The following is an 11,283-nucleotide window of genomic DNA, read 5'->3' as shown; positions in this document are numbered from 1 at the left end:
TTACAATGACGACGGCCTGCTAAAAGACAAAAGGCCTTGTTTAAAAGCATTGGATTGGTGCAAGCATAATGGGGAGACATTCCACCACAGCACAAGACCACTGGACAACCCCAGGCCAAGTGTTTGCTTTCCTAACCCCCTGTATTATTTGAAGATTGTGAAAAAAAGAATCAACAATTCACCACCTAAAACACAACAGAGTAAAATCATGTTGAGTTAGAGTTCTGCAAATGGCATTATATCGGCACAGAAGTAATACTGTGTAATACTGCTCAAATATTTTCAGTTGAATTACACTACCGACCTTTATTTTTTATCTTTTCTACATTGTAGAATAATAGTGAAGGCATCAAAACTATGAAATAACACCTATGGAATCATGTAGTAACAGAAAAAGTGTTACACAAATAAAAAAATATTTTATATGTGAGAATCTTCAAATAGCCACCCTTTGCCTTGATGACAGTTGTGCACACTCTTGGCATTCTCTCAACCAGCTTCACCTGGAATGCTTTTCCAACAGTCTTGAAGGAGTTCCCACATATGCAGAGAACTTATTGGCTGTTTTTCCTTCACTCTGCAGTCCGACAAACCATCTCAATTTGGTTAAGATCGGGGGATTTTGGAGGCCAGGTCATCTGATGCAGCACTGCATCACTCTCCTTCTTATTAAAATAGCCCTACACAGCTTGGAAGTGTGTTGGGTCATTGTCCTGTTGTAAAACAAATGATAGTCCCACTAAGTACAAACCAGATGGGATGGCATATATATCACTGCAGAATCCTGTGGTAGCCATGCTGTTTAAGTATGCCTTGAATTCTAAATAAATCACAAACACCAACAAAGCACCTCCACACCATAACACCTCCTCCTCCATGCTTTACAGTGGGAAATACACATGCAGAGATCTTCCGTTCACCGACACCGCACCTCGCAAAGACACAGCAGTTGTAACCAAAAATCTACAATTTGGACTCTAGCCCAAAAGATACATTTTCACCCGTCTAATGTCCATTGCTCGTGTTTCTTGGACCAAGCAAGTCTCTTTTTATTATTGGTGTCCTTTAGTAGTGGTTTCTTTGCAGCAATTCGACCATGAAGGCCGGATTCACACAGTCTCCTCTGAACAGTTGATGTTGAGATGTGTCTGTTACTTGAACTCTGTGATGCATTTATTTGGGCTGCAATTTCAGAGGCTGGTAAATCTAATGAACTTATTGTAGCAGTCCTATGTGTAGCTGCTGTAGGGAGTCAGGCGCAGGACAGCAGATATGTGTAAAGTACTTTACTCAAAAATTACAAAATTACAAAGCAACAATGAGAGCCCACAAACACGGACCGAATTACAAAAACAATCCCTCCCGAACACAACATGGGGAACAGAGGGTTAAATAATAAACAAGTAATTGGTTGAGTGAAGCCAGGATAAGATAAAGCCAGAACAAATGGAAAATGAAAAGTGGATCGGCGGTGGATAGAAAGCTGGTGACGTCGACCGCCGAACGCCGCTCGAACAAGGAGAGGGACTGACAACAAGAAGTTGTGACAGTACCCCCCCCCCCCCCCCTTGACGCGTGGCTCCGGCAGTGTGCCGAAACCGACCTCAGGGACGACCCGGAGGACGAGGCGCAGGGCGATCCGGATGGAGACGGTGGAAATCCCGCAGCAACGAAGGGTCCAGGACGTCCTCTACCAGCACCCAGCATCTCTCCTCCGGACCGTACCCCTCCCAATCCACGAGGTACTGAAGGTCCCTCGCCCGACGCCTCGAGTCCAGGATGGCTCGAACAGCATACGCCGGGGCCCCCTCGATGTCCAGATGGGGTGGAGGAACCTCCCGCACCTCGGCTTCCTGGAGTGGACCAGCCACCACTGGCCTAAGGAGAGACACATGGAACGAGGGATTAATACGATGATCTGGGGGAATCTGTAACCTGTAGCATACCTCTTTCAGTCTCCTCAGGACTTTAAAGTGCCCAACAAACCGCGGACCCAGGTTCTGGTAGGGCAGGCTGAGGGGCAGGTTTCAGGTCGAGGTCTCCTCCGAGCATCCCAGGTCTCCTCTGAGCACTTGAACCATTCGTCCACCGCAGGGACATCGATCTGGCTCTGATGCCACGGTGCCAGATCCGGCTGATAACCCAGGAAAGGAAAGGAAAGGAACCCTGGAAAGGAGAGAGGTTAGTGGAGGAGTGGAGGAGTGGGGGAGTGAGTTTTGGGCCATCTCTGCCCAGGGGATGAACACCGCCCACTCCCCTGGCCGGTCCTGGCAATATGACAGCAGAAACCTACCCACATCCTGGTTCACTCTCTCCACCTGCCCGTTACTCTTGGGGTGAAAACCTGAGGTGAGGCTGACCGAAAGCCCCAGACGTTCTATGAATGCTCTCCAGACCCTGGATGTGAACTGGGGAACCCGATCAGAAACTATGTCCTCAGGCACCCCGCAGTGCCAGAAGATGTGAGTGAATAGGGCCTTCGCAGGCTGTAGGGCCGTAGGGAGACCAGGCAAAGGGAGGAGACGGCAGGACTTAGAAAAACGATCCACAACGACCTGGATCATGGTGTTGCCCTGTGAGGGAGGAAGATCCGTCAGGAAGTCCACCGACAGGTGCGACCACGGCCGTTGTGGAACGGGTAGGGGTTGTAACTTTCCTCTGGGCAGGTGCCTGGGAGCCTTGCACTGGGTGCACACCGAGCAGGAGGAAACATAAAACCTCACGTCCTCAGTACCTCACGTACTGGTGGCCCACGTCAAGGTGGGCCACCAGTACTTCCCACTAAGGCAACGCACCATCCGACCGATGCCAGAATGACCAGAGGAGGGTGACGTATGGGCCCAATAGATCAAACGGTCGCGGACAGCAGACGGAACGTACAGGAGCCCAGCTGGACACTAGGGGGGAGTGGGCTCTGTGCGTAACGCCCACTCGATGTCCGCGTCCAGCTCCCACACCACCAGTGCCACCAGGCAAGAAGCTGGAAGTATGGGAGTGTGATCCATGGACCGCTCCTCTGTGTCATACATCCGGGACAGTGCGTCTGCCTTAGCGTTCTGGGAACCTGGTCTGTAGGACAGGGTCAAAACAAAATGGGTAAAGAACATAGCCCCCCTTATCTGGCGAGGTTTCAGTCTCCCCGCCGCCCGGATGTACTCCAGATTGCGGTGATCAGTCCAGATAAGAAAAGGGTGTTTAGCCCCCTCAAGCCAATGTCTCCACACCTTCAGAGCCTTGACAACAGCCAACAGCTCCCGGTCCCCCACATCATAGTTTCGCTCCGCCGGGCTGAGCTTCTTCGAAAAGAAAGCACAGGGGCGGAGCTTTGGTGGCGTGCCCGAGTGCTGAGAGAGCACGGCTCCTATCACAGCCTCGGACGCGTCCACCTCCACTAGGAACGCCAAAGAGTTTACATACACTCAATTAGTATTTGGTAGCATTGCCTTTAAATTGCTTAACTTGGGTCAAATGTTTCGGGTAGCCTTCCACAAACTTCCCACAATAAGTTAGGTGAATTTTGGCCCTTTCCTCCTGACAGAGCTTGTGTAACTGAGTCAGGTTTGTAGGCCTCCTTGCTCGCACACGCTTTTTCAGTTCGGCCCAAATATTTTCTATAGGATTGAGGTCAGGGCTTTGTGATGGCCACTCCTATACCTTGACTTCGATATAGGATTTGTTTTACTGTGGATATAGATACTGTTGTACCCGTTTCCTCCAGCATCTCCACAAGGTCCTTTGCTGTTGTTCTGGGATTGATTTGCACATTTCGCACGTACGTTCAGTACGTTCATCTCCAGGTGACAAAACGCGTCTCCTTCCTGAGCGGCATGATGGCCGAGTGGTCCCATGGTGTTTATACTTGCGTACTATTGTTTGTACAGATGAACGTGGTACCTTCAGGCATTTGGAAATTGCTCCCAAGGATGAACCGGACCTGTGGAGGTCTACAAAAAAAATTCTTAGGTCTTGGCTGATATCTTTTGATTTTCTCATGGTGTCAAGCAAAGAGGTACTTTGAATTTGAAGGTAGGCCTTGAAATACATCCACAGGTACACCTCCAATTGACTCAAATGATGTAAATTACCCTATCAGAAACTTCTAAAGCCATGACATCATTTTATGGAATTTTCCAAGCTGTATGAAGGCACAGTCAACTTAGTGTAAACTTCTGACACACTGGAATTGTCATACAGTAAGTTACATAATCTGTCTGTAAACAATTGTTGGGAAAATTAATTGTGTCATGCACAAAGTAGATGTCCTAACCGACTTGCCAAAACTATAGTTTGTTTGTCATGTCCTGACCTTAGTTCCTTTTTTTATGTCTCTATTTTAGTTTGGTCAGGGCGTGAGTTGGGGTGGGCATTCTAGGTTTTGTATTTCTGGTTTTGGCCTGGTAATGTTCCCAATCAGAGGCAGCTGTCAATCATTGTCTCTGATTGAGAACCATACTGAGGCAGCCTGTTTTCCCACTATGGGTGGTGGGTAGTTGTTTTCTGTTTTGTGTGTTGCTGCACCTTACAGGACTGTTTCGTTTTCATTTCACTCTCTTTGTTATTTTGTTTAGTGTTTCTGTTCTAATAAATATAACATGAACACTTACCACGCTGCGCATTGGTCCGATCCATCCTATTCCTCATCAGAAGAGGAAGACAATCGTTACATTGTTAACAAGAAATTTGTGGAGTGGTTGAAAAACAAGTTTTAATGACTCCAACCTAAGTGTATGTAAACTTCTGACTTCAGCTGTAACTAATTATGTGGCTTCTGAAGGTAATTGGTCGCACCAGATTTTATTTAGGGAATTCATAGCAAAGGGGGTGAATACAAGCACCATTTTTCTATTTTCTATTTTTTCTATTTATTTGAAACAAGTTCTTTTTTTTCATTTCACTTCACCAATTTAGACTATTTTGTGTATGCCCATTACATGAAATCCAAATCCAAATAAAACTCTATTCAAATTACAGGTTGTAATGCAACAAAATAGGAAAAACGCTAAGTGGGATGAATACTTTTGCAAGGCTCTGTATGGCGTTGTGTGGACGAGCGGTTTGCTGATGTCAAGCACTCAATGTGAAGGTGGGCTTATGTTATGGACAGGCATAAGCTACGGACAATGAACAGAATTGCATTTTATTGATGGCAATTTGAATGCACAGAAATAATGTGACAAGATCCTGAGGCCCATTTTTTAAAGCTATCTGTGACCAACAGATGCATATCTAAACTCAGCAAAAAAAGAAACGGACCCTTTTAAGGACCATATCTTTCAAATATAATTCGTAAAAATCCAAATAACTTCACAGATATTCATTGTAAAGGGTTTAAACTCTGTTTCCCTTTCTTGTTCAATGAACCATAAACAATTAATGAACATGCATCTGTGGAACGGTCGTTAAGACACTAACAGCTTACATACGGTAGGCAATTAAGGTCACAGTTATGAAAACTTAGGACACTAAAGACGCCTTTCTACTGACTCTGAAAAACACCAAAAGAAAGATACCCAGTGTCTCTGCTCATCTGCGTCAACGTGCCTTAGGCATGCTGCAAGGAGGCATGAGGACTGCAGATGTGGCCAGGGCAATAAATTGCCATGTCTGTACTGTGAGACGCCTAAGACAACGCTACAGGGAGACAGGACGGACAGCTGATCGTCCTCGCAGTGGCAGACCACGTGTAACAACACCTGCACAGGATCGGTACATCTGAACATCTCACCTGCGGGACAGATACAGGATGGCAACAACAACTGCCCGAGTTACACCAGGAATGCACAATCCCTCCACCAGTGCTCAGACGGTCCGCAATAGGCTGAGAGAGGCTTTACTGAGGGCCTGTAGGCCTGTTGAAAGGTAGGTCCTCACCAGACATCACCGGCAACAACGTCGCCTATGGGCACAAACCCACTGTCGCTGGACCAGACAGGACTGGCAAAAGTGCTCTTCACTGATGAGTCGCGGTTTTGTCTCATCAGGGGTGATGGTCGGATTCACGTTTATCATTGAATGGAATGAGCGTTACACAGAGGCCTGTACTTTGGAGCGGGATTGATTTGGAGGTGGAGGGTCAGTCATGGTCTGGGGTGGTGTGTCACAGCATCATTGGACTGAGCTTGTTGTCATTGCAGGCAATCTCAACGCTGTGCGTTACAGGGAAGACATCCTTCTCCCTCATGTGTTACACATCCTGCAGGCTCATCCTGACATGACCCTCCAGCATGTCAATGCCACCAGCCATACTGCTCATCTGTGCGTGATTTCTTGCTAGACAGGAATGTCAGTGTTTTGCCATGGCCAGCGATGAGCCCGGATCTCAATCCCATTGAGCATGTCTGTGACCTGTTGGATCGAAGGGTGACGGCTAGGGCCATTCCCCCCAGAAATGTCCGGGAACTCGCAGGTGCCTTGGTGGAAGAGTGGGGTAACATCTCATAGCAAGAACTGGCAAATATGGTGCAGTCTATGAGGAGGAGATGCACGGCAGTACTTAATGCAGCTGGTGGCCACACCAGATACCGACTGTTACTTTGATTTTGACACCCCCTTTGTTCAGGGACACATTATTCAATTTATGTTAGTCACATGTCTGTGGAACTTGTTCAGTTTATGTCTCAGTTGTTGAATCTTGTTATGTTCATACAAATATTTACACGTTAAGTTTGCAGAAAATAAACGCAGTTGACAGTGAGAGGACGTTTCTTGAGTTTATATTCCCAATCTTGCGAAATCCATAGATTAGGGCCTAATGAATTTATGTCAAACGATTGATTTCCTCATATGTAACTGTAACTCAGTAACATCTTTGAAATTGTTGCAATTTGTGTTCATATTTGTGATCGGTATAGATACCGTGCATTAGGAAAGTATTCAGACCCCTTCCCTTTTTCCACATTTTATTACGTTACAGCCTTACTCTAAAATGTATTTAATTATTTTTTCCCTCATCAATCCACATACAATACCCCATAATGACAAAGCAAAAACAGGTATTTAGAAATGTTTGCAAATTTTTTAAAACAGAAACACCTTATTTACATAAGCATTCAGACCCTTTGTTATGAGACTTGAAATTGAGCTCAGGTGCATCCTGTTTCCATTTATCATCCTTGAAGATGTTTCTTGAACTTGGTTCTACAACTTGGTCCTACAATTTAATTGATTGGACAGCATTTGGATCGGCACACACCTGTCTATATAAGGATCTGTCTATATCAGGTCCCACAATTGACAGTGCATTTCAGAGCAAAAACCAAGTAATGAGCTAGAAGGAATTGTCCACAGAGCTCAGAGACAGGATTGTGTCAGGGCACAGATCTGGGGAAGGGTACCAAAAAATGTCTGCAGCATTGAAGGTCCCCAAGAACACAGTGGCCTCCATCATTCTTAAATGAAAGAAGTTTTGAACCACAAAGACTCTTCTTAGAGCTGGCCGCCTGGCCAAACTGAGCAATCGGGGGAGAAAGGCCTTTGTCAGGGAGGTGACCAAGAAACCATTGGTCACTTTTACAGCGCTCCAGAGTTCCTCTGTGGAGATGGGAGTACCTTCCAGAAGGACAACCATCTCTGCAGGACTCCACTAATCAGGCCTTTATGGTAGAGGGGCCAGACGGAAGCCACTCCTCAGTAAAAAGCACCTGATACCCCGCTTGGAGTTTTCGAAAAGGCACCTAAAGGACTCTCAAACCATTTATTTTATTTGTATTTATTTCACCTTTATTTAACCAGGTAGGCAAGTTGAGAACAAGTTCTCATTTACAATTGCGACCTGGCCAAGATAAAGCAAAGCAGTTCGACACATACAACGACACAGAGTTACACATGGATTAAAACAAACATACAGTCAATAATACAGTATAAACAAGTCTATATACGATGTGAGCAAATGAGGTGAGATAAGGGAGGTAAAGGCAAAAAAAGGCCATGGTGGCAAAGTAAATACAATATAGCAAGTAAAACACTGGAATGGTAGATTTGCAAAGATTTGTGCAAATTAGAAATAAAAATAATGGGGTGCAAAGGAGCAAAAGAAATAAGTTAAATACAGTATGGAAAGAGGTAGTTGTTTGGGCTAAATTATAGGTGGGCTATGTACAGGTGCAGTAATCTGTGAGCTGCTCTGACAGTTGGTGCTTAAAGCTAGTGAGGGAGATAAGTGTTTCCAGTTTCAGAGATTTTTGTAGTTCGTTCCAGTCATTGGCAGCAGAGAACTGGAAGGAGAGGCGGCCAAAGAAAGAATTGGTTTTGGGGGTGACTAGAGAGATATACCTGCTGGAGCGTGTGCTACAGGTGGGAGATGCTATGGTGACCAGCGAGCTGAGATAAGGGGGGACTTTACCTAGCAGGGTCTTGTAGATGACATGGAGCCAGTGGGTTTGGCGACGAGTATGAAGCGAGGGCCAGCCAACGAGAGCGTACAGGTCGCAATGGTGGGTAGTATATGGGGCTTTGGTGACAAAACGGATTGCACTGTGATAGACTGCATTCAATTTGTTGAGTAGGCTATTTTGTAAATGACATCGCCAAAGTCGAGGATTGGTAAGATGGTCAGTTTTACAAGGGTATGTTTGGCAGCATGAGTGAAGGATGCTTTGTTGCGAAATAGGAAGCCAATTCTAGATTTAACTTTGGATTGGAGATGTTTGATATGGGTCTGGAAACAAGATTCTCTGGTCTGATGAAACCAAGATTGAACTCTTTGGCCTGAATGCCAAGCATCATGTCTGGAGGAAACCAGGCACCATCCCTACAGTGAAGCAAGCATGGTGGTGGTACCATCATGCTGTGAGAGAGCCCAGACTTGAACCCGATCGAACATCTCTGGAGAGACCTGAAAATAGCTGTGTAGCGACGCTCCCCATCCAACCTGACAGAGCATGAGGGGATTTGCAGAGAATAATGGGAGAAACTCCCCAAATACAGGTGTGCCAAGCTTGTAGCATCATACCCAAGAAGATTCAAGGCTGTAATCACTGCCAAAGGTGCTTCAACAAAGTACTGAGTAAAGGGTCCTAATTCTTATGTAATATCTCTGTTATTTTTTATTTATTATTTATTTTTTAAACATTTCTAAAAATCAGTTTTTGCTTTGTCATTGTGGGCTATTGTGTGTAGATTAATAAGGGGGAAAAACAATTTAATACATTTTAGATTAAGGCTGTAACGTAACAAAATGTGGAATAAGTCAAGGGGTATGAATACTTTCCGAATGCATTGTACAGTGTGGGTATAGCCTACATGAGATTATTATGGAAAAAAGAGCGAGAATATATTTATTTTTCAAACGGCAGCCAAGCATCGATCATCATATCAACATTGTTGTATATATATATTGTAACAGATTTCCTCCTCTGAAGAGGTGTAGCAAGGATCGGACCAATACGCAGCGTGGTAAGTGAAACAGTCCCGTGTGGCACAAACACTGACACAGGAAACAATCACCCACAAAATAACCAAAGAATATGGCTGCGTACATATGGTTCCCAGTCAGAAAAACCCTAGACAGTACAAACACCCTAGATGAGACAAAAAACACACATATCACCCGTGTCACACACTGACACGGCGTAACAGGCCAGGGCGTAACAGGCTGGCTGACGGCTCTGGAGGCTCTGGCGGCTCAGGACAGACGGGAGGCTCTGGCGGCTCAGGACAGACGGGAGGCTCTGGCGGCTCAGGACAGACGGGAGGCTCTGGCGGCTCAGGACAGACGGGAGGCTCTGGCGGCTCAGGACAGACGGGAGGCTCTGGCGGCTCAGGACAGACGGGAGGCCCTGGCGGCTCAGGACAGACGGGAGACCCTGGCGGCTCAAGACAGACGGGAGGGATGAGACGGAGAGACAGCCTGGTGCGGGGGGCTGCCACTGGAGGGCTGGTACGTGGAGGTGGCACTGGATAGACAAGACCGTGCAGGCGCACTGGAGCTCTTGAGCACCGAGCATGCCCAACCTTACCTGGTTGAATGCTCCCCGTAGCCCGACCAGTGCGGCGAGGTGGAATAGGCCGCACTGAGCTGTGCTGGCGAACCGGTGATACCATGCGCAAGGCTGGTGCCATGCATGCCGGCCCAAGGAGACGCACTGGAGACCAGATGCGTAGAGCCGGCTTCATGGCACCTGGCTCAATGCCCACTCTAGCCCGGCCGATACGAGGAGCTGGAATGTACCGCACCGGGCTATGCACCCGCACCGGGGACACCGTGCGCTCCACAGCATAACACAGTGCCTGCCCGGTCCCTCTCGCTCTCCGGTAAGCACAGGAAGTTGCCGCAGGTCTCCTACCTGGCTTCGCCACACTCCCTGTCCCCCCCCCCCAATACATTTTTGGGGCTGACTCTCGGGCCTCCAACCACGCCGCCGTGCTGCCTCCTCATACCAGCGCCTCTCTGCCTTCGCTGCCTCCAGCTCTGCTTCAGGGCGGCGATATTCCCCTGGCTGTGCCCAGGGTCCTCTCCCGTCTAGAATTTCCTCCCAAGTCCACGAGTCTTGTGTTCGATGCTGATGCTGCTGCTGCTGATTCTATAACGGATTTCCTCCTCTTCGTCTGAAGAGGTGTAGCAAGGATCGGACCAATACGCAGCGTGGTAAGTGTCCATGTTTTAATAGAAAAGACTGAACATGACACAAATACAAAATAACAAAGTAAAATGGAAATGAAACAGTCCCGTGTGGCACAAACACTGACACAGGAAACGATCACCCACAAAATACCCAAAGAACATGGCTGCCTAAATATGGTTCCCAATCAGAGACAACGATAAACACCTGCCTCTAATTGAGAACCAATCTAGGCAACCATAGACCTACATAAACACCTAGATGGAAACAACCCCATAAATCTACAAAAAAACCCTAGACAGTACAAACACCCTAGATGAGACAAAAAACACACATACTGTATCACCCATGTCACACCCTGACCTAACCAAAATAATAAAGAAAACAAAGAATACTAAGGTCAGGGCGTGACAGATATTTATTGGAAAGGAGCATCAAGCTCATCACCTTGCACTTTCACCACACTGTAAAGTTCATCATAATTTATTTAATCTGTAGCCTAATAAACTGCATGCTTTCCAAGACTTAGTGGGAGGACCTCACAACATACTGTATCAATGCGTGACTCCAAGGTTGCTTCGATATAATGGATATTTGATCAATATTTGCACACAAAAGCATTTACACCACAATTTCTCAAATAATACATTTTACTGACACAAAAATATCCCATCTTTTGTCAACATTTGGAAAGTTTACCAACAAATGTACTGTTTTCATCAGG

Source organism: Oncorhynchus kisutch, linkage group LG21, assembly GCF_002021735.2.
Source record: "Oncorhynchus kisutch isolate 150728-3 linkage group LG21, Okis_V2, whole genome shotgun sequence".
NCBI lineage: Eukaryota > Metazoa > Chordata > Actinopteri > Salmoniformes > Salmonidae > Oncorhynchus > Oncorhynchus kisutch.
This window is presented reverse-complemented; position numbering follows the sequence as displayed.